Genomic DNA, 17,045 nt, shown 5'->3' with positions numbered 1-17,045 from the left:
AAGGACAAGTCAGAGAGACCTAAAGTGTCATTGAAGAAAGGGACGAATCCCTGGAAGAGTCTTGGGGTGGTTGAGGAAGAGGGAGTGAGCGTGGAATCTTAGAACAAAGATTTAAGAGAAATTTATTTAAAGTTTTTATAAAATGGAAGAAAAAGTTTTCATTTCCTTAAAAAATCTAAACGCCTACCAAGAGCCACACACTTTTTAGGTGTTTAAAATACAAAACTAAGTAGGAATGAAAGGTTTCCCTTCTCACTGAGTCCACCTTCCACTGGGAAATTAGGCGAAGGCCTCCGCTCAGATACTGACTGATGCTCTGAGACATAAATAAGGCCAGGGCCTGGGGACAGGCACACGTTACATCAGGCAGCCAGAGAAAAGCTGTGTTGGCAATGAGTATTAAACTGAAATCCACAAGGTGGGAAGGACTGACCGCGTAGGTGTGGGGAGAGATTGCCCCTGGCAGAGGGAACAGTGCGTGCGAAGGCCTGAGGCAGGAATAACCTAGGCTTCCTAGGAAGAGGGTGGAGCCAGCATGGCTGAGTGCCACATGCGAGGTGCTTGGGGGTAGCACACAAGGTGGCAGGGACAGTGGAGACTATCTCAGGGCATTGGGATTTTATTTTAAGTACAATGAGGAGCCATCAGAGAGTTTGGAACAGGGAAGTAACATGATTTGATTGTGCTTGTAAAGATCCTTATGACTTCTTTGGTAGAAAGAAAGTAGGGAGACAGCCGGAAGTCCAAATGAGAGATGGTGGCAACCAGGTGATGCTGGATAAAATAGTGGAACGTATTAGTTAGAGTTAGGGTCAGCCGCAAGTCACCCAAAACCCCAGTAAAAACAGTGTTTAAAGGAAATGAATGTTCATTTCTTCCATAGAATTTTAGGTACGCAGTCCAGAGCTGGTAGGGTGCTTCACCATACAAAAGACCCAGGATTTGCTATCTTGTCCCTTCCCCTTCCCTCTCTTCCCTTCCCTTTTTCTTTTTTCTTTTTTAAGACAGAGACTCAGTCACTTTGTTGCCCAGACTGGAGGGCAGCCACATGATCCTACCTCACTGCAACCTTTGCCTCCTGGGATCAAGCAATTCTCCTGCCTCAGCCTCCTGAGTAGTTGGGATTACTGGAGTGCACCACCACACCCAGATAATTTTTGTATTTTTAGTAGAGATGGGGTTTCACCATGTTGGCCAGGCTGGTCTTGAACTCGTGACGTCAAGTGATCCTCCCCACCATGGCCTCCCAAAGTGCTGGGACTACAGGTTGCCTTGTTCTTTTCTGCTTGAAACTTAAAGAGAAGGGCTATTGGAGAGGTGTTGCTGACTTTAGACCTTCTGGCACTAGCTGAAAATGGGGCTCATAGAAATGCACCATGGATCTACCATGGGGTCTTAGATGCTTCACTTTCTCAGAATTACCTGGCTGTGGCTGTGGGCTCAGAGCTGGCTTTGACATCCCTAGAGAAAGGGCTGCTCACCAGGCACTGTGGCTGCAGACAGGGCAGTGGCCCTCCAGTGGCTGCGCCAGTGTACTTGGTGAGACTGTGGGTGGGTCCAGAAAGCATTCTCTCCCTGCAGCAGTGCCAACAGCTGCTCCAACTCTGTCTCTTGTCTCATTTCTGGTTCTTCCAGGACTTCGGTGAAGAGTGACGTGAAGGCCATTCATTCTGAGATGTGCCCAGCCATAAGGCAAAACCTAGAGTCTCCTTGGAAATATGGGAACAGTCTCATTTTCCCAGTGTGCTCACTTAAAAGCAAAAAAAAAGAAAAAAAAAAAGAAAAAAGAAAAAAAAAATCACCATTCAAGCCCAAATTGACCACTTTGGAACAAAGTCTGGGATTTTTCTATTTTCCTAAAAGTAATAGATTTTTGTTGTTTTTTAATAGTACAACAAGTCCCACATTGAAAATCAGATTTAGATATTCCAGTAGGCCACGTAGGGGAATTCTTTGTTTTGAGGGATGAAATTGGAAACCTAATTCTGAACTGGGGGACATTCCACCTAGCAGCCCAATAGCAGGGACTGTGTATTAGTCCCTGTGATGGTGTGGGGGTTCCGAGCCAGTCCCAGATTTAGCACATGAATGGGTCATAAAGATGGGAGGAGGATACATGTATTTGTTTTCAAGGTCTGCTCAAAAGCTCGATAGGAAAAGTCTCCTGGAAATAGATGGTACTTTATTCTGGCCAAAACATCTAATACTTTCTATACAACCCATGGGAATATATGTTTTACAAGAGAGTTGAATATTATCTCACAATCTGCCATAATACCTAATATCCATCACATTTCAAAATGAATAAAATTACTGCATAAATCTCAGCATTGGCAATTTTCCTCTCTCTCTGGAAATGTTTTTTAATTGAAAGCATTTTAAGGTTTGAGAGAAAATGCATCAGTTGTTTCCATTAGATACTTTAAGTGTATTTGGTTACTTGGGAATAAAATAGCTCCTCCTTCAAAGAAAAAAATTCTTTAGGCTTCTGTGACAACTGCATTTGGCAGAACAATGAGCTGGTATTGGCCTTACTGGAGTTTACAGATTGAGTGAACGATAGCACAATCTATGCTACGCAACTTCTCCTCCAAAGGAATTTCTTTTACTAATTTGAGAGAAAAGCATTCACTTAGAAAAATATCTACATAGGTATGCTTTGCTCTTCACATCATAGCCACACAATGCTAGAAATCTTGAAGAAATACTAATAAAATAAAATTTACTATGTATTAGTCTGTTTTCACGCTGCTGATAAAGACATAGCTGAGACTGGGCAATTTACAAAAGAAAGAGGCTCAAAGGATTTACAGTTCCAAGTAGTTGGGGAGGCCTCACCGTCATGGCAGAAGGCAAGGAGCAAGTTACATCTTATATGGATGGCAGCAGGCAAAGAGAGAGCTTGTGCAGGGAGACCTCCCCTTATAGAACCATCAGATCTCATGAGACTTATTCGCTATCATGAGAACAGCATGGGAATGATCTGCCCCCATGGTTCATTTACCCACCACTGGGTCCCTCCTACAGCATGTGGGAATTCAAGATGAGATTTGGGTGGGGACACAGGCAAACCATATCGGACTATTAGCCATTAGCTTCCTATGTGAGAGCTTGCCCTTCTGATAAAGATTTAACTCTTGTTTTCTTCAGTGGATTGGGCAATAATACAGAATTATTCAACTTAGCACTGAGGAAATTCAATTATTGCCACTACTCCAACATTTGCTGTATTTTCTTTCAACCAGACCGGAAGTGTATTTTTCTTTGAAAATTGCAAATTACTCAAGTTGTAAAGCTATTGAGGTACCATTTTTTTTTCTACAGGAAGATTTCGTTCAGGATGCACAAAACACTGCCCCTAAGTTAGACACCTCGATTGAAATTTCAAGTGACACAATGAGCTCACAATTTTGACTGTTACTGTGATTTTAGCACTAACTAGTGAAATCACTGCGAATTCTTTGTTCTTTCATAGTTGACAAACAATCACTCCCCATTGTACCGGGGAAAATGTTTTGATTCGTAATAACTGCACCTCTGGGCTTATGGAGACTTTAAACCCCATGAGCAAATGAAAAAGAAGAAGAAGGACCTGAATGTGGTGTTGGTGGAGGTGGTTGCGTTCCTGGAACTGGATGCAGAGACCAACAAATGCAGCTGAGGAACAGGCAAGTCTGAAACCCCTTCCCCTGTGTCTTCTTCCTCTTTTCACTCTCTTTCTCTTTGATGAAGCACTTCTTCATTGGTTCTTAACACCAAAAATACTTTCAGAGGAACAATTTGAGGATTTCAGTTTAAATATAGTCATCAAAATCCTGGAAGATCTCTGGGAGATTTGGAAGACTTAAGATTTACTATCAGAGAGACATGGGTAGAAATGTTGGTCTACCAGTTTCATCTGCTAAAATTTATTAGCAATTTTGGCAGATTTCTAGATTTTTTGACTTTAAATTGCTCCAACTATAAAGTGGAAATTATAAAATACACTTTTCAAAGATTTTTGAAGATGAAGTGAACTAGTATGTGATGTACCAGGTATTAGCAGAATTATTTTTGGAGCTTAATAAAAATAAATCAAAAGTGCAGCTGGAAGAAAAATAATAGATATTCCTATTATTGGAAATACTTCCAGAAATCAAAAATTAACATCACAATAGAAATATAATTTTTTGTAAGAGAATTTAAAAAGCACTGAAACTTGAGAAGTCTAAATGAAGATCTAAAATGTGATAAAGATTGCATTGTAAAAGAAGAGAAGGGATGTTATCCAGCAAATAGCCTTGGAAAGGCAGCTATTCAGGGGAAACGAGCAGAGATTGCATCCTCTTCTTTCCAGTAACTATGTTCCAAAACCGTCCTGATAAAGTTAGGGATAAAAGTAAGCAGAGGAAGCCATCAAAACATGAGAAAAACATGTCCACTATTTGAGTGGGTCCACGGTAGAGCAGGACCGTCATACAATAAAATGATACAATCAAAGAGAATGACTGATCGATTTGACTGCATGAAGGTTAAGAGTTTATATGTCAAAATTCATAAACAAAACTCAATGGCAAATGACAAATGAGAAAAAGACCTGCAACAAACAAAAAGCTGAAAGGTTAATATCCTTAATACGTAGATAGCAATCCACACGAGAGACACTACCATCGCAATGTTTTATAACAAGGAGACATAGAAAGATAGTTTGCTAAGGAAGAAAATAAGAACGGATCAATATGTAAGAAAGCCATCCTTTTAGTACACAAAAATGGAAATTTAAACAACATGCTATTTAAACAGCATCAGACTGGCAAAGATAAAACACTAGAGGTAGTGCATTGCCCTCGGAGAGAATGCTGCTGTCCCGCTAAGAGTCCCTCTCCCATCTGAGCTGCTGGCTCTGACCCCGAGGGGCACGGGGGCGTCTGTCTCAGGAGGCCACTGTGTGGCCCCTGGTATCCTGCCTGGGCTGCTTCAGGATAAAACACTCAAAAATCTTCAAGTTTTCAAAAATCTTAAAGTTTCTAAAACTCCTGGAGGCTAAGAGGGGCACAGGGGTGGGGGCATGGGTGCTTTCACACTTTGATGGTGGGGTGTAAATTGAGGCTGCGCTCCTGGAAACCACGTTGGCGGATGTATTCGAACCCTGACATAGTTCATAGCTGCAGATCCAGTCCTGCGGTTAGGTCCTCAGGTAGCCTGACTTTCCCAGCTAGTTCATCAGCCACCCAAAGAGGAGTAACTCTTGCCCCAACTGCCCACGCACGACCTCCAGCCCTACGCGTAGCACCTTCCTCCTGCAATTATTTCTTAAAGACTCAGAAAACCTGCACCAAAGCGGGTAACAGCCACAAATACAGTTACCATGGAGACCAGAATGCCTTCGCTTTCTCCTGTGCTGCAAGCCGCTTGACGGCTCTGGCCCGCCCTGACGCCGCGGCCACCCAGAGGACGTTGCCGTCCTGCTGGGCACCCCGCCTCCCGTGCACGCTTCGCTCCGACCGACCCCGAGCGGCACCAAGGCCTCTGTCTCAGGAGGCCACTCTGTGCCCCTCGAATCCTGCCTGGGTTGTTTGCGTCCTGTCTTCTGGAGGCCCTCCTGAAAACAGCCATTCTGTTTTGACAGCAGCCTTTCTTCCCATGGGGCTCAAAGTCCACAGGCCAGGTGGTTAGGAGCGATCCTTTTTAAACCATCTACCCATTCTCAGAAATGCAACAAGGAAAACACCTCGCTTGTGTTCCCTCAACCCTAATCTCCAGCACTCAGCAGGCTCCGTGTAGGTTCAGGCTGTGACCTCCGTTACAAGTCCTTGATGTATTGGTTACAATGTCAAAAATGCCAGATAAATGACTAACAAGAGAGGAAGGTCTACACCACTGGTGATGAGCACCCCTGTGTGTTCACAATCCCATATTTTCCTCTCTCCATAACCCTCCGCTTCCTTTCTCGTGTCCCACTGTTAGCTGTAGGGCCTCGCTGAGGACCTGGCCCACAGTGGATATTTATTAAATATTTGCTTACAGCATTAATGAATATATCTATTAGATGGAATACTATACAACATTACAAAAGCATTTAAAAATAATGTTTAATAATGGTAGGTAATGCTCAAAATAAAATGTTAACTTTCAAAAGCATAATAAAAACTAGACATAATAATCTAATTTCATGAAGGAAATTAAAAAAATCAATGCTTGCAAAAAGAACTGGAAGGAAGCGCACACAACTGTTGAAAGTAATTATGTCCGTAAATGAAGCTGCAGGCAACACTTGCGTTTTATTCTTTATAATTTTCTGTATTTGTTTTTTGACAATAAGCATGTGTTACTTTTATAGTCGGCGGGAATTACATCTATGTTTATGTAAAGCGTACTGATTTATCCACAAAGCTTACGAGGTGCGCCTGAGGTCACAGGCAAGTGGCAGAATCCAGATCAGGATGTTCTGCTAACACCTTTGCCAAGCTGCTTTTCTTCTCTGAGAAGCTGCCTTGTCATCCTCACCAAAGAATCTTCTGTGCTACTTACTTACTGGACCACCACTGGCTCATTTTAGTTCCTTTCATCTACCTAAATGCACCTGATTTGTAAAGATAATCATATGTTCCTTCCAGGTCCACGCTATTAAATGGTGTTTTAATGTGGAAGTCATTGTGTTTGTACCGCAATTCAATTCCTATTGTTAATGAATGCCTGGTACAATGCCAGGTGCTGGAAAGTCGGCATGAAGAAATCCTTTCTTGTGTTCCAGAGTTTACAATGCAGAAAAAAGCAGCTACACATAAAGATCAAGGCATAATTGAGGCATACAATTCTTACCTTTCAGTGGCCCCTTTACGTGGTGTTTGCTTATCCATTATCTTATGATTTTTTGAGGTTTCCTATAAGGTTATCCACACAATGTGCATACCGCTGTGATTCCTTTTCCATCACCAACTGTTATATATTAATTGTGCATAAAATATCCCACACGTGCTTCGTCATTCTAAGGCTTTTACATTTCCCTGGCTCTCCTAGTCTTCTTTCCTTTCTTTGCAATAAATCCCACAGTGTGGACATCTGAGATGGAGAGGTTTCCTGCTCCTGATCATACTTTCTATTGTACTATTTTTTATTTTTTACGCTTTGAAATGGAACTTGCTCATCTTCCAAACACCACTGCCAATGTTTTTGGCTTCTGAAAAACTGATTTCCGCTGTTCCCATGGTGTCAACAGAAAGGGTGCTCTCTCCCACCTTGAGTGTCTCAACCCTCCCTCCAGGCACAGAAATCCCCAACTCTGCTGGCCTCCCCCTCTTTCCCGGAGGAGTCCAGCTCTTCACAGAGGCACCAATTGCTTCCTTCCTCCTGCAGCTCTGCAGGTGGAGAGGAAGGTGTTGTGAGCCCAAAGCCCAGGGCTGGTGAGCACACTGCTCTTTGCTGCAGAACCGCAGCTGACCAGGAGTGAGAAGCCTCAGGCACTGGCCTTGCTCATGAAGCCTGTTTTATTCAGCCTGGGTTTATATAGAGATTGCAGTGCCTTTCGCATCTCCAGGTACCCGCTTCATTCCTAAGTGAATGATGTACCTACTTCACTCTGTTCATCTACTCACTCCACAGTCCCGCCACCCACGTCTGCTGAACCAGGGATTGAGGAAGGCACAGCTATGGCGGGGAAGGCGGGCTGTGCACAGAAGCAAGCTTAGCCTGCTGTGGCAAATGCTTTCAACAACTCGTCCTTAACATGCTGTGCGTACAGAGAATGGAAGGACTCATTCTGTGGAAGATTTGGGAGACGGCTAAGCTGGACAGAGCCTTAGAGGATGGATAGGAGTTCACCAGGCAGTGAGGAGAAGCATGTCACGGAGGAGGAAAATGCATTTGCAAGTTACGTAAGAGGGAAGTAACAGAACCATCAGCGATGCCAGCAGGGTAAGCTCCAACTCATGGGTCTGCCCATTCCTGAGGCACCAGATCCCCTTGCTAGGATGTAGGCCCCATGAGGGCAGAGTCTCCGGTGGTTCTGCAGTGGCACAGAGTATCCTAGCGCCCTCTGCACTGCCTGGTGCATTGGAGGAGCATCAGCCTCCTCGACCGTCACAGTTGGGGCACATCAGATCCTTTGGTCTAGAGGTGCCTGGCTGTCTCTTGTCTCTGGAATTGCCCTTCCACTCCCTGTACCTGTATTTCCCAATTTTTCCTTCTTCCTTGATCCTCACTCATCTTTCAAAATGTAATCAGACAGAATCTATGGCCCTCCCATCTCTGCCCGTTGTCCTCCTCCATTCCGATGAAGCTTTGCCTGGTAATCTGTCTCGCTGCTCACAAGTTGGGGGTGGGACAGGGTCCTTTATTTTCCATTTTCCCAGGCCTGGCAAAGAGTTGGTCCTCGGAGGATGCCTGGTAAGTGTTGTTGGTCAATGATCAGGTGCGACAGGCTGGGCCTAGCATGATGGTGGCCACAGGTCAGGATGAGTCCAGAGACAGTCTGGCTTTAGCTCAGCGCCCCACGTGTGGAATTCCTTGCGCCACGTCTGCCTGTCTCTCAGGAGCCATGACGCCCCTCCCCTGTCGTGGATGGGTCTCCTACTTGTTGACATAAAGCTTCCACTTCAGTGGCAGAGCGGCTTCCTCACAGTCCCGCCTGCTGCTGGCTTGACCAGGCCACATTGATAACATGGGACCACAGGCTGGAAGGCCTAAACGGCAGACGCTATCTCGCAGCTCTGAGGCCAGAAGCCCAAGGTCAAAGCGTCTGCAGGAATGGTTTCTCCGGAGGCCTCTCTCCTTGGCTCAGATGCCGCCTCTCTCTGTCTTCACATGGTGACTCATCTGTGCGTGTCTGTGGCCTAATCTCTTTTTAAAAGGACACCGGTCATGTAGGATTAAGACCCACCCTACAGACCTCATTTTAACATAACTGCTTTAAAGACTCTGTCTCCAAGTACAGTCACATTCTGAAATACTGCAGGTTGGCGCTTCCACATATGAATTTTGGGGGGTGCGATTCAGCCCTTAACATCTGCCATTAGTTGTTTTTGTTTGTTTGTTTTGCCTTTTGAGTTATTCCCCTTCCTTGCTTTGTGGACCTAAGTGGAAGTAATTTCATTTTGAGTCAAGCCTCCTTGCATCTCACTCTATTAGACGACCACACCCCGCGTCTGGCCACACGTAGCTATGCTGCTTTTGTTTGGCTCTTTTTTTTTGAGTCCACAGTTTCTACTTCCCCTCCGTCTTTCTGAATCCCTGTCTCATTGCTTCCTCTCCTCTCACGGCCCAGGTGAGTTCCCTTCATTTATTTATCATGGCAGGTGTTACCAGCGTCTTCGTTTTATTTCCCCCTTGCCTCTGGCACTTCACACAGGGCCATCTGCGCCAGTCTTACTCATTATTTAATCTGCCACATCTTTCCCGGGCACCTACTATGTGTCAGGCACTGTGCTGGGGAGGTCCTGGCAACTAAAAGTGAAGAAGACCCATGCTGCCCTCCAGGGCCTGGGATTTGGTCACGGGGCTTCGCCCTGTAGCCAAGCACGGGTAAGACTCTCCTGCCATGAGCACTTTGCAAGGTTCTCAGCATTTGCTGCAGAGGCCACTAGCACCTGTGTGGCCTGGGATGCTCAGAAAACACACGCCTAGCGCATGAGCAGTCCCGAGGAAGGATCCTGGCGTCGGCACTTGGTGCAAGAACCACAGGGGTTGCTGAGACCAGTAAATGTTGAATGTGGTTTCACTGCCACAACAAATGGGGCAACAATTAATATAATCATTGTACGGCCGTGGTAATGTCTAGAGTAACGTAGAGAGAATGTGATGTGGAAGTGTGGCCTTCGAGGATGAGTAGTGGCTCACCAGGTGGCAAAGGGTGGGAAAACTCTGTTAAAATAATATTCTAATAGGAGAACAGAGTTAGCAGAAACGCAACGGTATGGAAGTACACGGCAAGCTTTTGGACCATGGGGAGGACACAGCCGAGTGGAGTCTCGGCAAGTTGGCTGGACAGGACTGGGAAGAGGACGGGTATGGCAGGCGCTGGGAGGACTGGGCTCAGATGGCTGTTGGGCATCTCGAGTAGGTGTGCATACCACGCCTGGGTCCAGTCCTGGCTTCTCTACCCCTCCCACATGCTAGAGCTGCTTATAGAGCAAATTTCTAGAAAGAAAAACACCCAGGGTTCCACTTCCAAAAACCCTGACTTAGTAGGTCTGCAGTGGACCCAGGTAGCTGCCCTTGAGTATCCTTTACAGATGATGCTGATAAAGAGCAACAATTGAGCACCACTGAATTACTTTGGCTCCCACTACATGATCCCCATCTGTCCCTCTTTTAACCCTAGTAACACTCACGGAAGATTGGCCCTGAGGGATTGCTGGGCTGTCCTCCATCCACCCCAAGTCTGGATCACCCTCTGTCCCTCCTGTCCTTCCATCCTGGTGCAACAAAAAGGAACAGTGGGCACCGTGAAGAGCCTGCAGATACCTGACTCGGATAAGTTTGGGGGCAGATCCCTGCAACCCCCGAATGGGAGGACATGCATAGCTTTCCTGTCCCTCTGACGTGAGAACAACGACACGTACCTCAAAGTTCATCTGCGTCCCCTGACTCTGGTTTTATTCCCTCGGCCCAGAACACTCCGATTCTTCACCGTGTCTTTTTCCATCGGTATTTACCATAAAACCGAGTCCTCAGCCTCACTGTTTCCCAGCTGTAGCCTGGGAGGAATGTTTACTTTGCCTTGATATGGGTCAGGTACCGTCACTCCTGGTCACTTTGAAGGCTGCTTTACCTGCAAGCTCTGCACACCATCATCTCCACATGCTCTGCTCTTCCCACGGTGGAACTGCCCTTCCTCCTCCTCCGCAGCTGCTGTGGGTATGATGCTTGTGCAGCGCATTTGGTCATCAACTGCCATGAGAAAGAGCTGAATAACCATGTTTTAAAAATGGAGAAACTGAATCAGGCTATCCAACGGATTGACCCAAGAACACACAGAAGATATTCTCCCTGTTTTCTAGCTTGGGGCTCCCAGAGAGAATTCAAAATTTTTCTGTTTGATTTATGGGCAGTTTTCTAGAGGATATTAGTCACTGGCACTGTTGCCGAAATGGAAATCATGGCAGGGGATGGGGAGGGATGCTGATATTTGTTTTTTCCATTCTTTGAGAGTGTTCCTATTACGAGTGGTGCACTGGAGAACAGGGGAGGTGGCCACAGACTCAGATACCTGGGGTCGATTTAGTCACAACTGAGTTAGGAGACAGCCCCAGCCAGCCCGGAGGGTGCCTGGCATCCTGGTGGTCCCTGCAGAGCCCCAGGAAAAGAGAGCAGGGATCTGATGTGCTGTTAGCCCATGCACCTGACCCAGGATCATTGGGTTAGACTCCTCCGTTCCTGGTGGGAGCAGCATCATCCGTTGGAGGTGATGCATCTGGAACCACACATTTCAGCACATCTGGAGAGTAGAGAAAAAATAACCCAGAAGCAAAGCATTGCTAAATGTCAGCTGTTTATTGACTTTCCTCTTCAGAAGCAAAATACTAAGCAAAACAGGGAGTTCAGCCTGGAAGCCCTCCCCTGTTGGCCGAGGGGGTGGAAGACTGGCCCAGTCTCGGAATGTGTGTCACCTGGGCCAGTGAGCATTTCCTGAGAGCTCTTCTTCCCCGCGCGAGCAATGCTGCAGAATCCTGCTGTAATGAACTCATTGCTATTGTTACACTAAACGCCAACAGTACGGGTTATTTTAATGGACATATTGCTTTACACTGAGCGTTCACCATCTGTTCAGTCCCTAATTTTGAATGCAAAAAGAACATATTTCACAATTACATCTGTAAGTAATGATATAAGTAATTTAAATGCATGTATATGTTCACACAATGCAGTAGACAGCTGGGATTTTTTTCCTGCACTCTTATGTTTCAGGCACAAATCAAGGGAAAATATTCACTTGTTCCTTATAGAGTGCATTTTCCCATTTATGTGAAGTTGTTTTTGCAGGAAATAAGGTTTTCCACCCTAACCGTACCTAGGAGTTCAAGGCAAGCTCAGTAAATGAGATCACAAAGTCATTTTTACAATGCTTGCCTTGTCTTCGTCCAAATCCCCGCCCTGGCTTGAATGACAGCTTGGCAGATGCGAAGCATTAGATCCATCGGTTTCAATAGATGTTCATGAGGGGCCCGGTCGGCCTGTGTGGCCAGCAGTTCTTTCAGCCCCTCCCATGGAGACAAGAATGCATATAAGGAGGAACCTGAGGGTGACTAGCATGCCCACCAGATGGGACACCCCAGGCAGAGGGATGACAGCAATACGGTGCCAAAGACAGTCACATTGCTGGGCACAGTCAAGGGAGTGAGCACTTGCTGTGGGAGAGGGGAAGACGTTGGTGCAGGGGAGAGGACGCCCTATGCTGATGAGGAAACTTTGCACCCGAAGCCTGGACAGGTGGAGGCTCCATGGCCCACTGAGTGCCATGTCCCTGGGCCCAAGCTCAAAGGCTGAGTCCAGAGAATGACGCCCACTGTGTGCATAGAGTAATGTAACTGGCGCTCATGCAGGATGCGGGGTGACTTCACCGGGGAATCTGCCAGATGGAAACTCCGCTAACTACTTTTCTCTTTTGAAAACTCAGTCCTTGAATACCGACCTGCTACAGAGAGCACAAACTATGCTTGTGTTTTTGAAAGAGATTTTTTTAACCCACTTTTAACACAAATAAAAAAAATTTGCTTTGTGATGTCCCAAGACCCTGTGTGAGATAGAATTGTTTAAAGGCTTTGTGTTGTCCACGTTCTCAGCCAGAAGTGGAGGAACTTATAAATCCTCCAGCGTGACATCATTGCTGTTTCATATCTACAGACTCCATATTTATGGTGCCTGCGTTTTTTTTTGCAGCTGTGCCATAGCTTACAGGAGTGGATTTGCATGGGGACTGATGTTACCATGCCCAGGGGCTCCCTATAGAGATACTTCCTGAGCTTGCGGTAGTTTTGATTTTTTAACTGCTTGTAGGCAACACATTTATTATGTTTTTCCTTAGACAAATGCGCTAGCTTGAACTGAAGGAAGGTTTATCTTGGAACATTATTAACAGCTTAGAAATTGGAGATGCCGTGCAAAGGGATGAAAGTGTATGAAGGATTCTGCATGGTGTGTGTTCACCGACATGCTTACAATGACTCATGAGAAAGGTTAACTGTGTTGGCCCCAATATAACAGATGTTACTGTGGGCACACTTTTCAGTAAAAGCTATTTACAATTTTTGACTATTAAAAACCTTCCGAATTTACCCCAATATTAATGTATTCAACTCTGAATTTACTCTTAATTTAGCATTCGTTCTAAATTTGATCAAAATTGTCAATGAATTACATCTCCAAAGAAATTGAATTTACTCTCTAATTACGCAGCGCATATAAACGGGTTACAAAAACAGTCATGAAAAGTGAAAATGAAACCATTGCAAAGGTATTTCTAAATCAGGCCGTAGTTCAGTGTACAGACAGCTTGCCGTGAGTTTTCCACTCACGGGTCTTTCAGGAGGGTTAGAGGAATGCTGCAACAAGACTCCACCAAATTCTCAGCCTGTGGCAGGGAGCTGGATGGACGGATATGTGTCTGGCGCCAGCCCTGCTGGGTTTTTGATAGCTGGTGAGGCTGTGGAAGTGTAGGCTCTTGCACCAGATTCCTGACAGTGCTTCACCCCACGCCTCAGTTTTCTGAGCTACAGAATGGGGACAAATAACTACACCAGCCTGAGACATAGCAGGTGCTTAGAGAAATAGCTTCACAAGAACCGGCGTGGTACAGCCATACAAGCCGTCACGCACGGGCGAGGCTGCGACTGCTTATGGCGAGGAGCCATTTGCCTCTTCATCCATATTTCAAGGCCAACATTTTAAGGACTTCCTATCGAATCCAAAGTTTGTCCTTTCTCTCAGACACAAAGAGGAAAAAAATGCCATGACTCGTATGATCTGTCCCGCCGTTGGTGTCTCTGGCTGCAGGCTCTTCCTGACATGGAACATGGGAATTTCATCTGCTTGAATGAGCTGTTGAAATGCAGGGCCCATATGCCCCGGACCCAGGGGAGGGCATCATGAGTTTGTACAGGACGATTCTACGGGTTGAGAAATGTGGACACTGTGGCCAGCAGGCTGTAGTTGTCACTCAACATTTGACAGTCTGAAAAAAAAAAGGGCAAGGCAATGTAATCAAATTAAGAGAATGAGTGAAGCAACAGATGTAAAGGAAAGTGGAGGAAAGACATGGAACACATTTTCTCTAGATATTTTAGATGAAAAAAGTTTCTAAGTCCTCTTGAAACACGTCAGATTGTCCACACTCAAGTCAGGTCCAGGAAAACCTGACACTGACCATCTGGGAGGTTTTGCAGAATGGGAGAATGTTCTTCCAGATGTAACTGAGGGCAAACATCAAGTTAGGCCTTGGGGTGTCATGTTTTCCATTGTGGAAACGATACTCAGGTATTTTCAGCAAAGTGAACACATTAAGCAGGCATATATGTTAATTTGATTGTGACAAGTTTGCCAGTTTGTGAAGAAGGTAAGCCGTCAACATCAACATGACTCCTTCAAAGCAAATGCTTGCCTGGTAGTTTAATAATTAATTTGGAAGTGATGTCATATCTGGAGTATTTAAAATTCTGTGTGTGAGTTACATTCTCTCTCTTGTAATGCTGAATTGGAATCTTTTATTTGTTTGTTTTCAATTCTAAAACATAAGAGAAAGGTGAAAGAATTTTCTAAGGGCGTTGGAAGAGCCAAATCCTAGAAATCCTTACCCACCTACCCCCACCCCCTCCACAACACCCACCAAGAAAACACATAGGATTTGTGGTTGGCTTGAGGCCATGATGATAGCAAGCAGATAGAGTTGACCCAGACATTCTAGCTCTCTGGCCTTTTAAGCCAGTGACAACAGAGGGCTTCGAGCAGGGGAGGTGTGAGTCCCTGTAGAGCACAGAGCAGCTGTGCCTCTAACCCAGCTCCCTGCCTGCTTAGGGGGTGGTGTCAGAGATCGGGTTGAAGTCAGTGAAAATGATAGATGAACTGTGGGAGGGAGAACCTGCCGAAGAATGGTACTGAGGGGAAGAATGGTACTGAAGGGGCCTTGAAATCAGATGTGCAGGGAGGGGTGACGGCAACAAGACACAACAAAAGTAATAGACTTAGTAAATACGGGCACTAGAATCATGCACAGAAGCAGGCAGAGACCTTCACCAAACCGGATCGCCCGGAGCCGGCATGGAGGAGGGTGCGGAGCAGACGCCACGTGCCAGATGCAACCTCACTGCCGGAATGGGATTCCCTCCCAGGGACCCAGCGAACTGTGTGGCCGCCTGAGTTTACTAATTAAGCCACCCTTAAGAGCACCTACATTAAATAGTGGATTTCCATATGGAGCTCTGGAGCTGCCTGCCGTGGGCCAGCTTCGCATCTCCCGGGGACACATCCATTAGCTTTCCTATGGCAAACTGAGGCATCCACGGGGCAGGATATGGCATGTGACACGTCTTCCAACCTGCATCCCCCACCACATCTGTGCTGACTTAAGCACGCGTGTTTTAGGGACGAAGAGGACCATGTGAATGATGAGCTTGAGGAATTCAGTAAAGATCTGTAAACAGAATTCTAGTCTATTTTTCCTACATAGACATGTATTCAGATCAGACATAATGATAATTTCATGCACATAAAGGGGACAGAATGGTGCTGACTTGATGGTATCCTTCTTTTGATGGGAATATCCTCTGCAATTTTAATAAGGAATGATTAAAATGATCTCTACGTATCTCACAGACCACTGGTTCTCACAGTTTAATACCAACCTCTGATGGTCTACACTCTCGTAGATACATTGCATTCCATAATTTGAATATTGGTAAAAGACAGAAAAAATGGAGTCAATAAAGTTTAAAAATAATTTTGTTGAATAGTCAGTGGGTCAGTGCTATTTACAATAGAAAATGGAGCAAACTGTTTTCCTTCCCTTTCCTTTCTTTCCTTTTTTTTTTTTCCTTTTTGGAGACAGGGTCTCTCTCTATCTCCCAGGCTGGAGTGCAGAGGCACCATCTTGGCTCACTGCAGCCTCCACCTCTCAGGCTCAAGCAGTCCTCCCATCTCAGCCTCCCGTGTAGCTGAGACTACAGACATGCACCACCATGCTTGGCTAATTTTTAATTTTTTTTGTAGAGATGGGGTTTTGCCACATTACCAAGGCTGGTTTCAAACTCCTGAGCTCAAGTGATCTACCTGCCTCAGCCTCCCAAAGTGCTGGGACTACAGGTGTTACCCCACAGAGTAAACTATTTCAAATGTTCATGATTTAGTGCATGGTATGAGACATTTACAGATAATTTTACCTTTATTTTAGGGTTTGGCCAAAAAATAGGTTTATATAATGTAATCATCGTTCAAAAATGCAGGTACTGAGCATTGCCAAATGCAAAAGAACCTGGTCCCTGCCTTCAAGAAGTTAATGATGAAATTGATGTGAATGAGTGTGTGTGTGTGAGTGCACGGAACTTGCTTGGAGGTTTGAATTTCCCTAGTTAGTATTGAGAGATACAAAACGCAGGAATCTTACTGCTGAACCCAAATATGACAAAATGACACTAGCAGGAAATAGAAAAGAAACAGATTGTTCCTGCCACACCGAGAAAAGCAAATGACGCAATTATGGGTAAGGAGGAAAGGGATTTCAGATAATTCACATTTTTAGCGATCGAAAGACAGATGACATATTTTCCCAAACCTGGCCCTGCGACGAGCTCCAGCCTTGATCTTGGAGAAGGGCTTCTTGGAAAGGGCCTTTGATTTTGTCTGTTGAGTCCTTAGTGTTAGGCGCACTCTCGGTTGTGGGGGTGAAAGCAGTCCTTGTGTTTGCTTGTTCTCTGATGAACAGCTAGAGAGCAGAAGATCGTGATCAGGTTGTGAATATTAGATTTGTATTTAAAAAATTCCCTAGCTTCAGCTTAGCCTTACAACACCCCCAAAACCCAACATTCTCAAGAAGAAGCATCAAGCATGCCTGTCCTTTATAACATTGTATTACGTAGATA

Source organism: Aotus nancymaae, unplaced genomic scaffold, assembly GCF_030222135.1.
Source record: "Aotus nancymaae isolate 86718 unplaced genomic scaffold, 86718_ANA_hifiasm-v0.15.2.pri h1tg000020l, whole genome shotgun sequence".
NCBI lineage: Eukaryota > Metazoa > Chordata > Mammalia > Primates > Aotidae > Aotus > Aotus nancymaae.
This window is presented reverse-complemented; position numbering follows the sequence as displayed.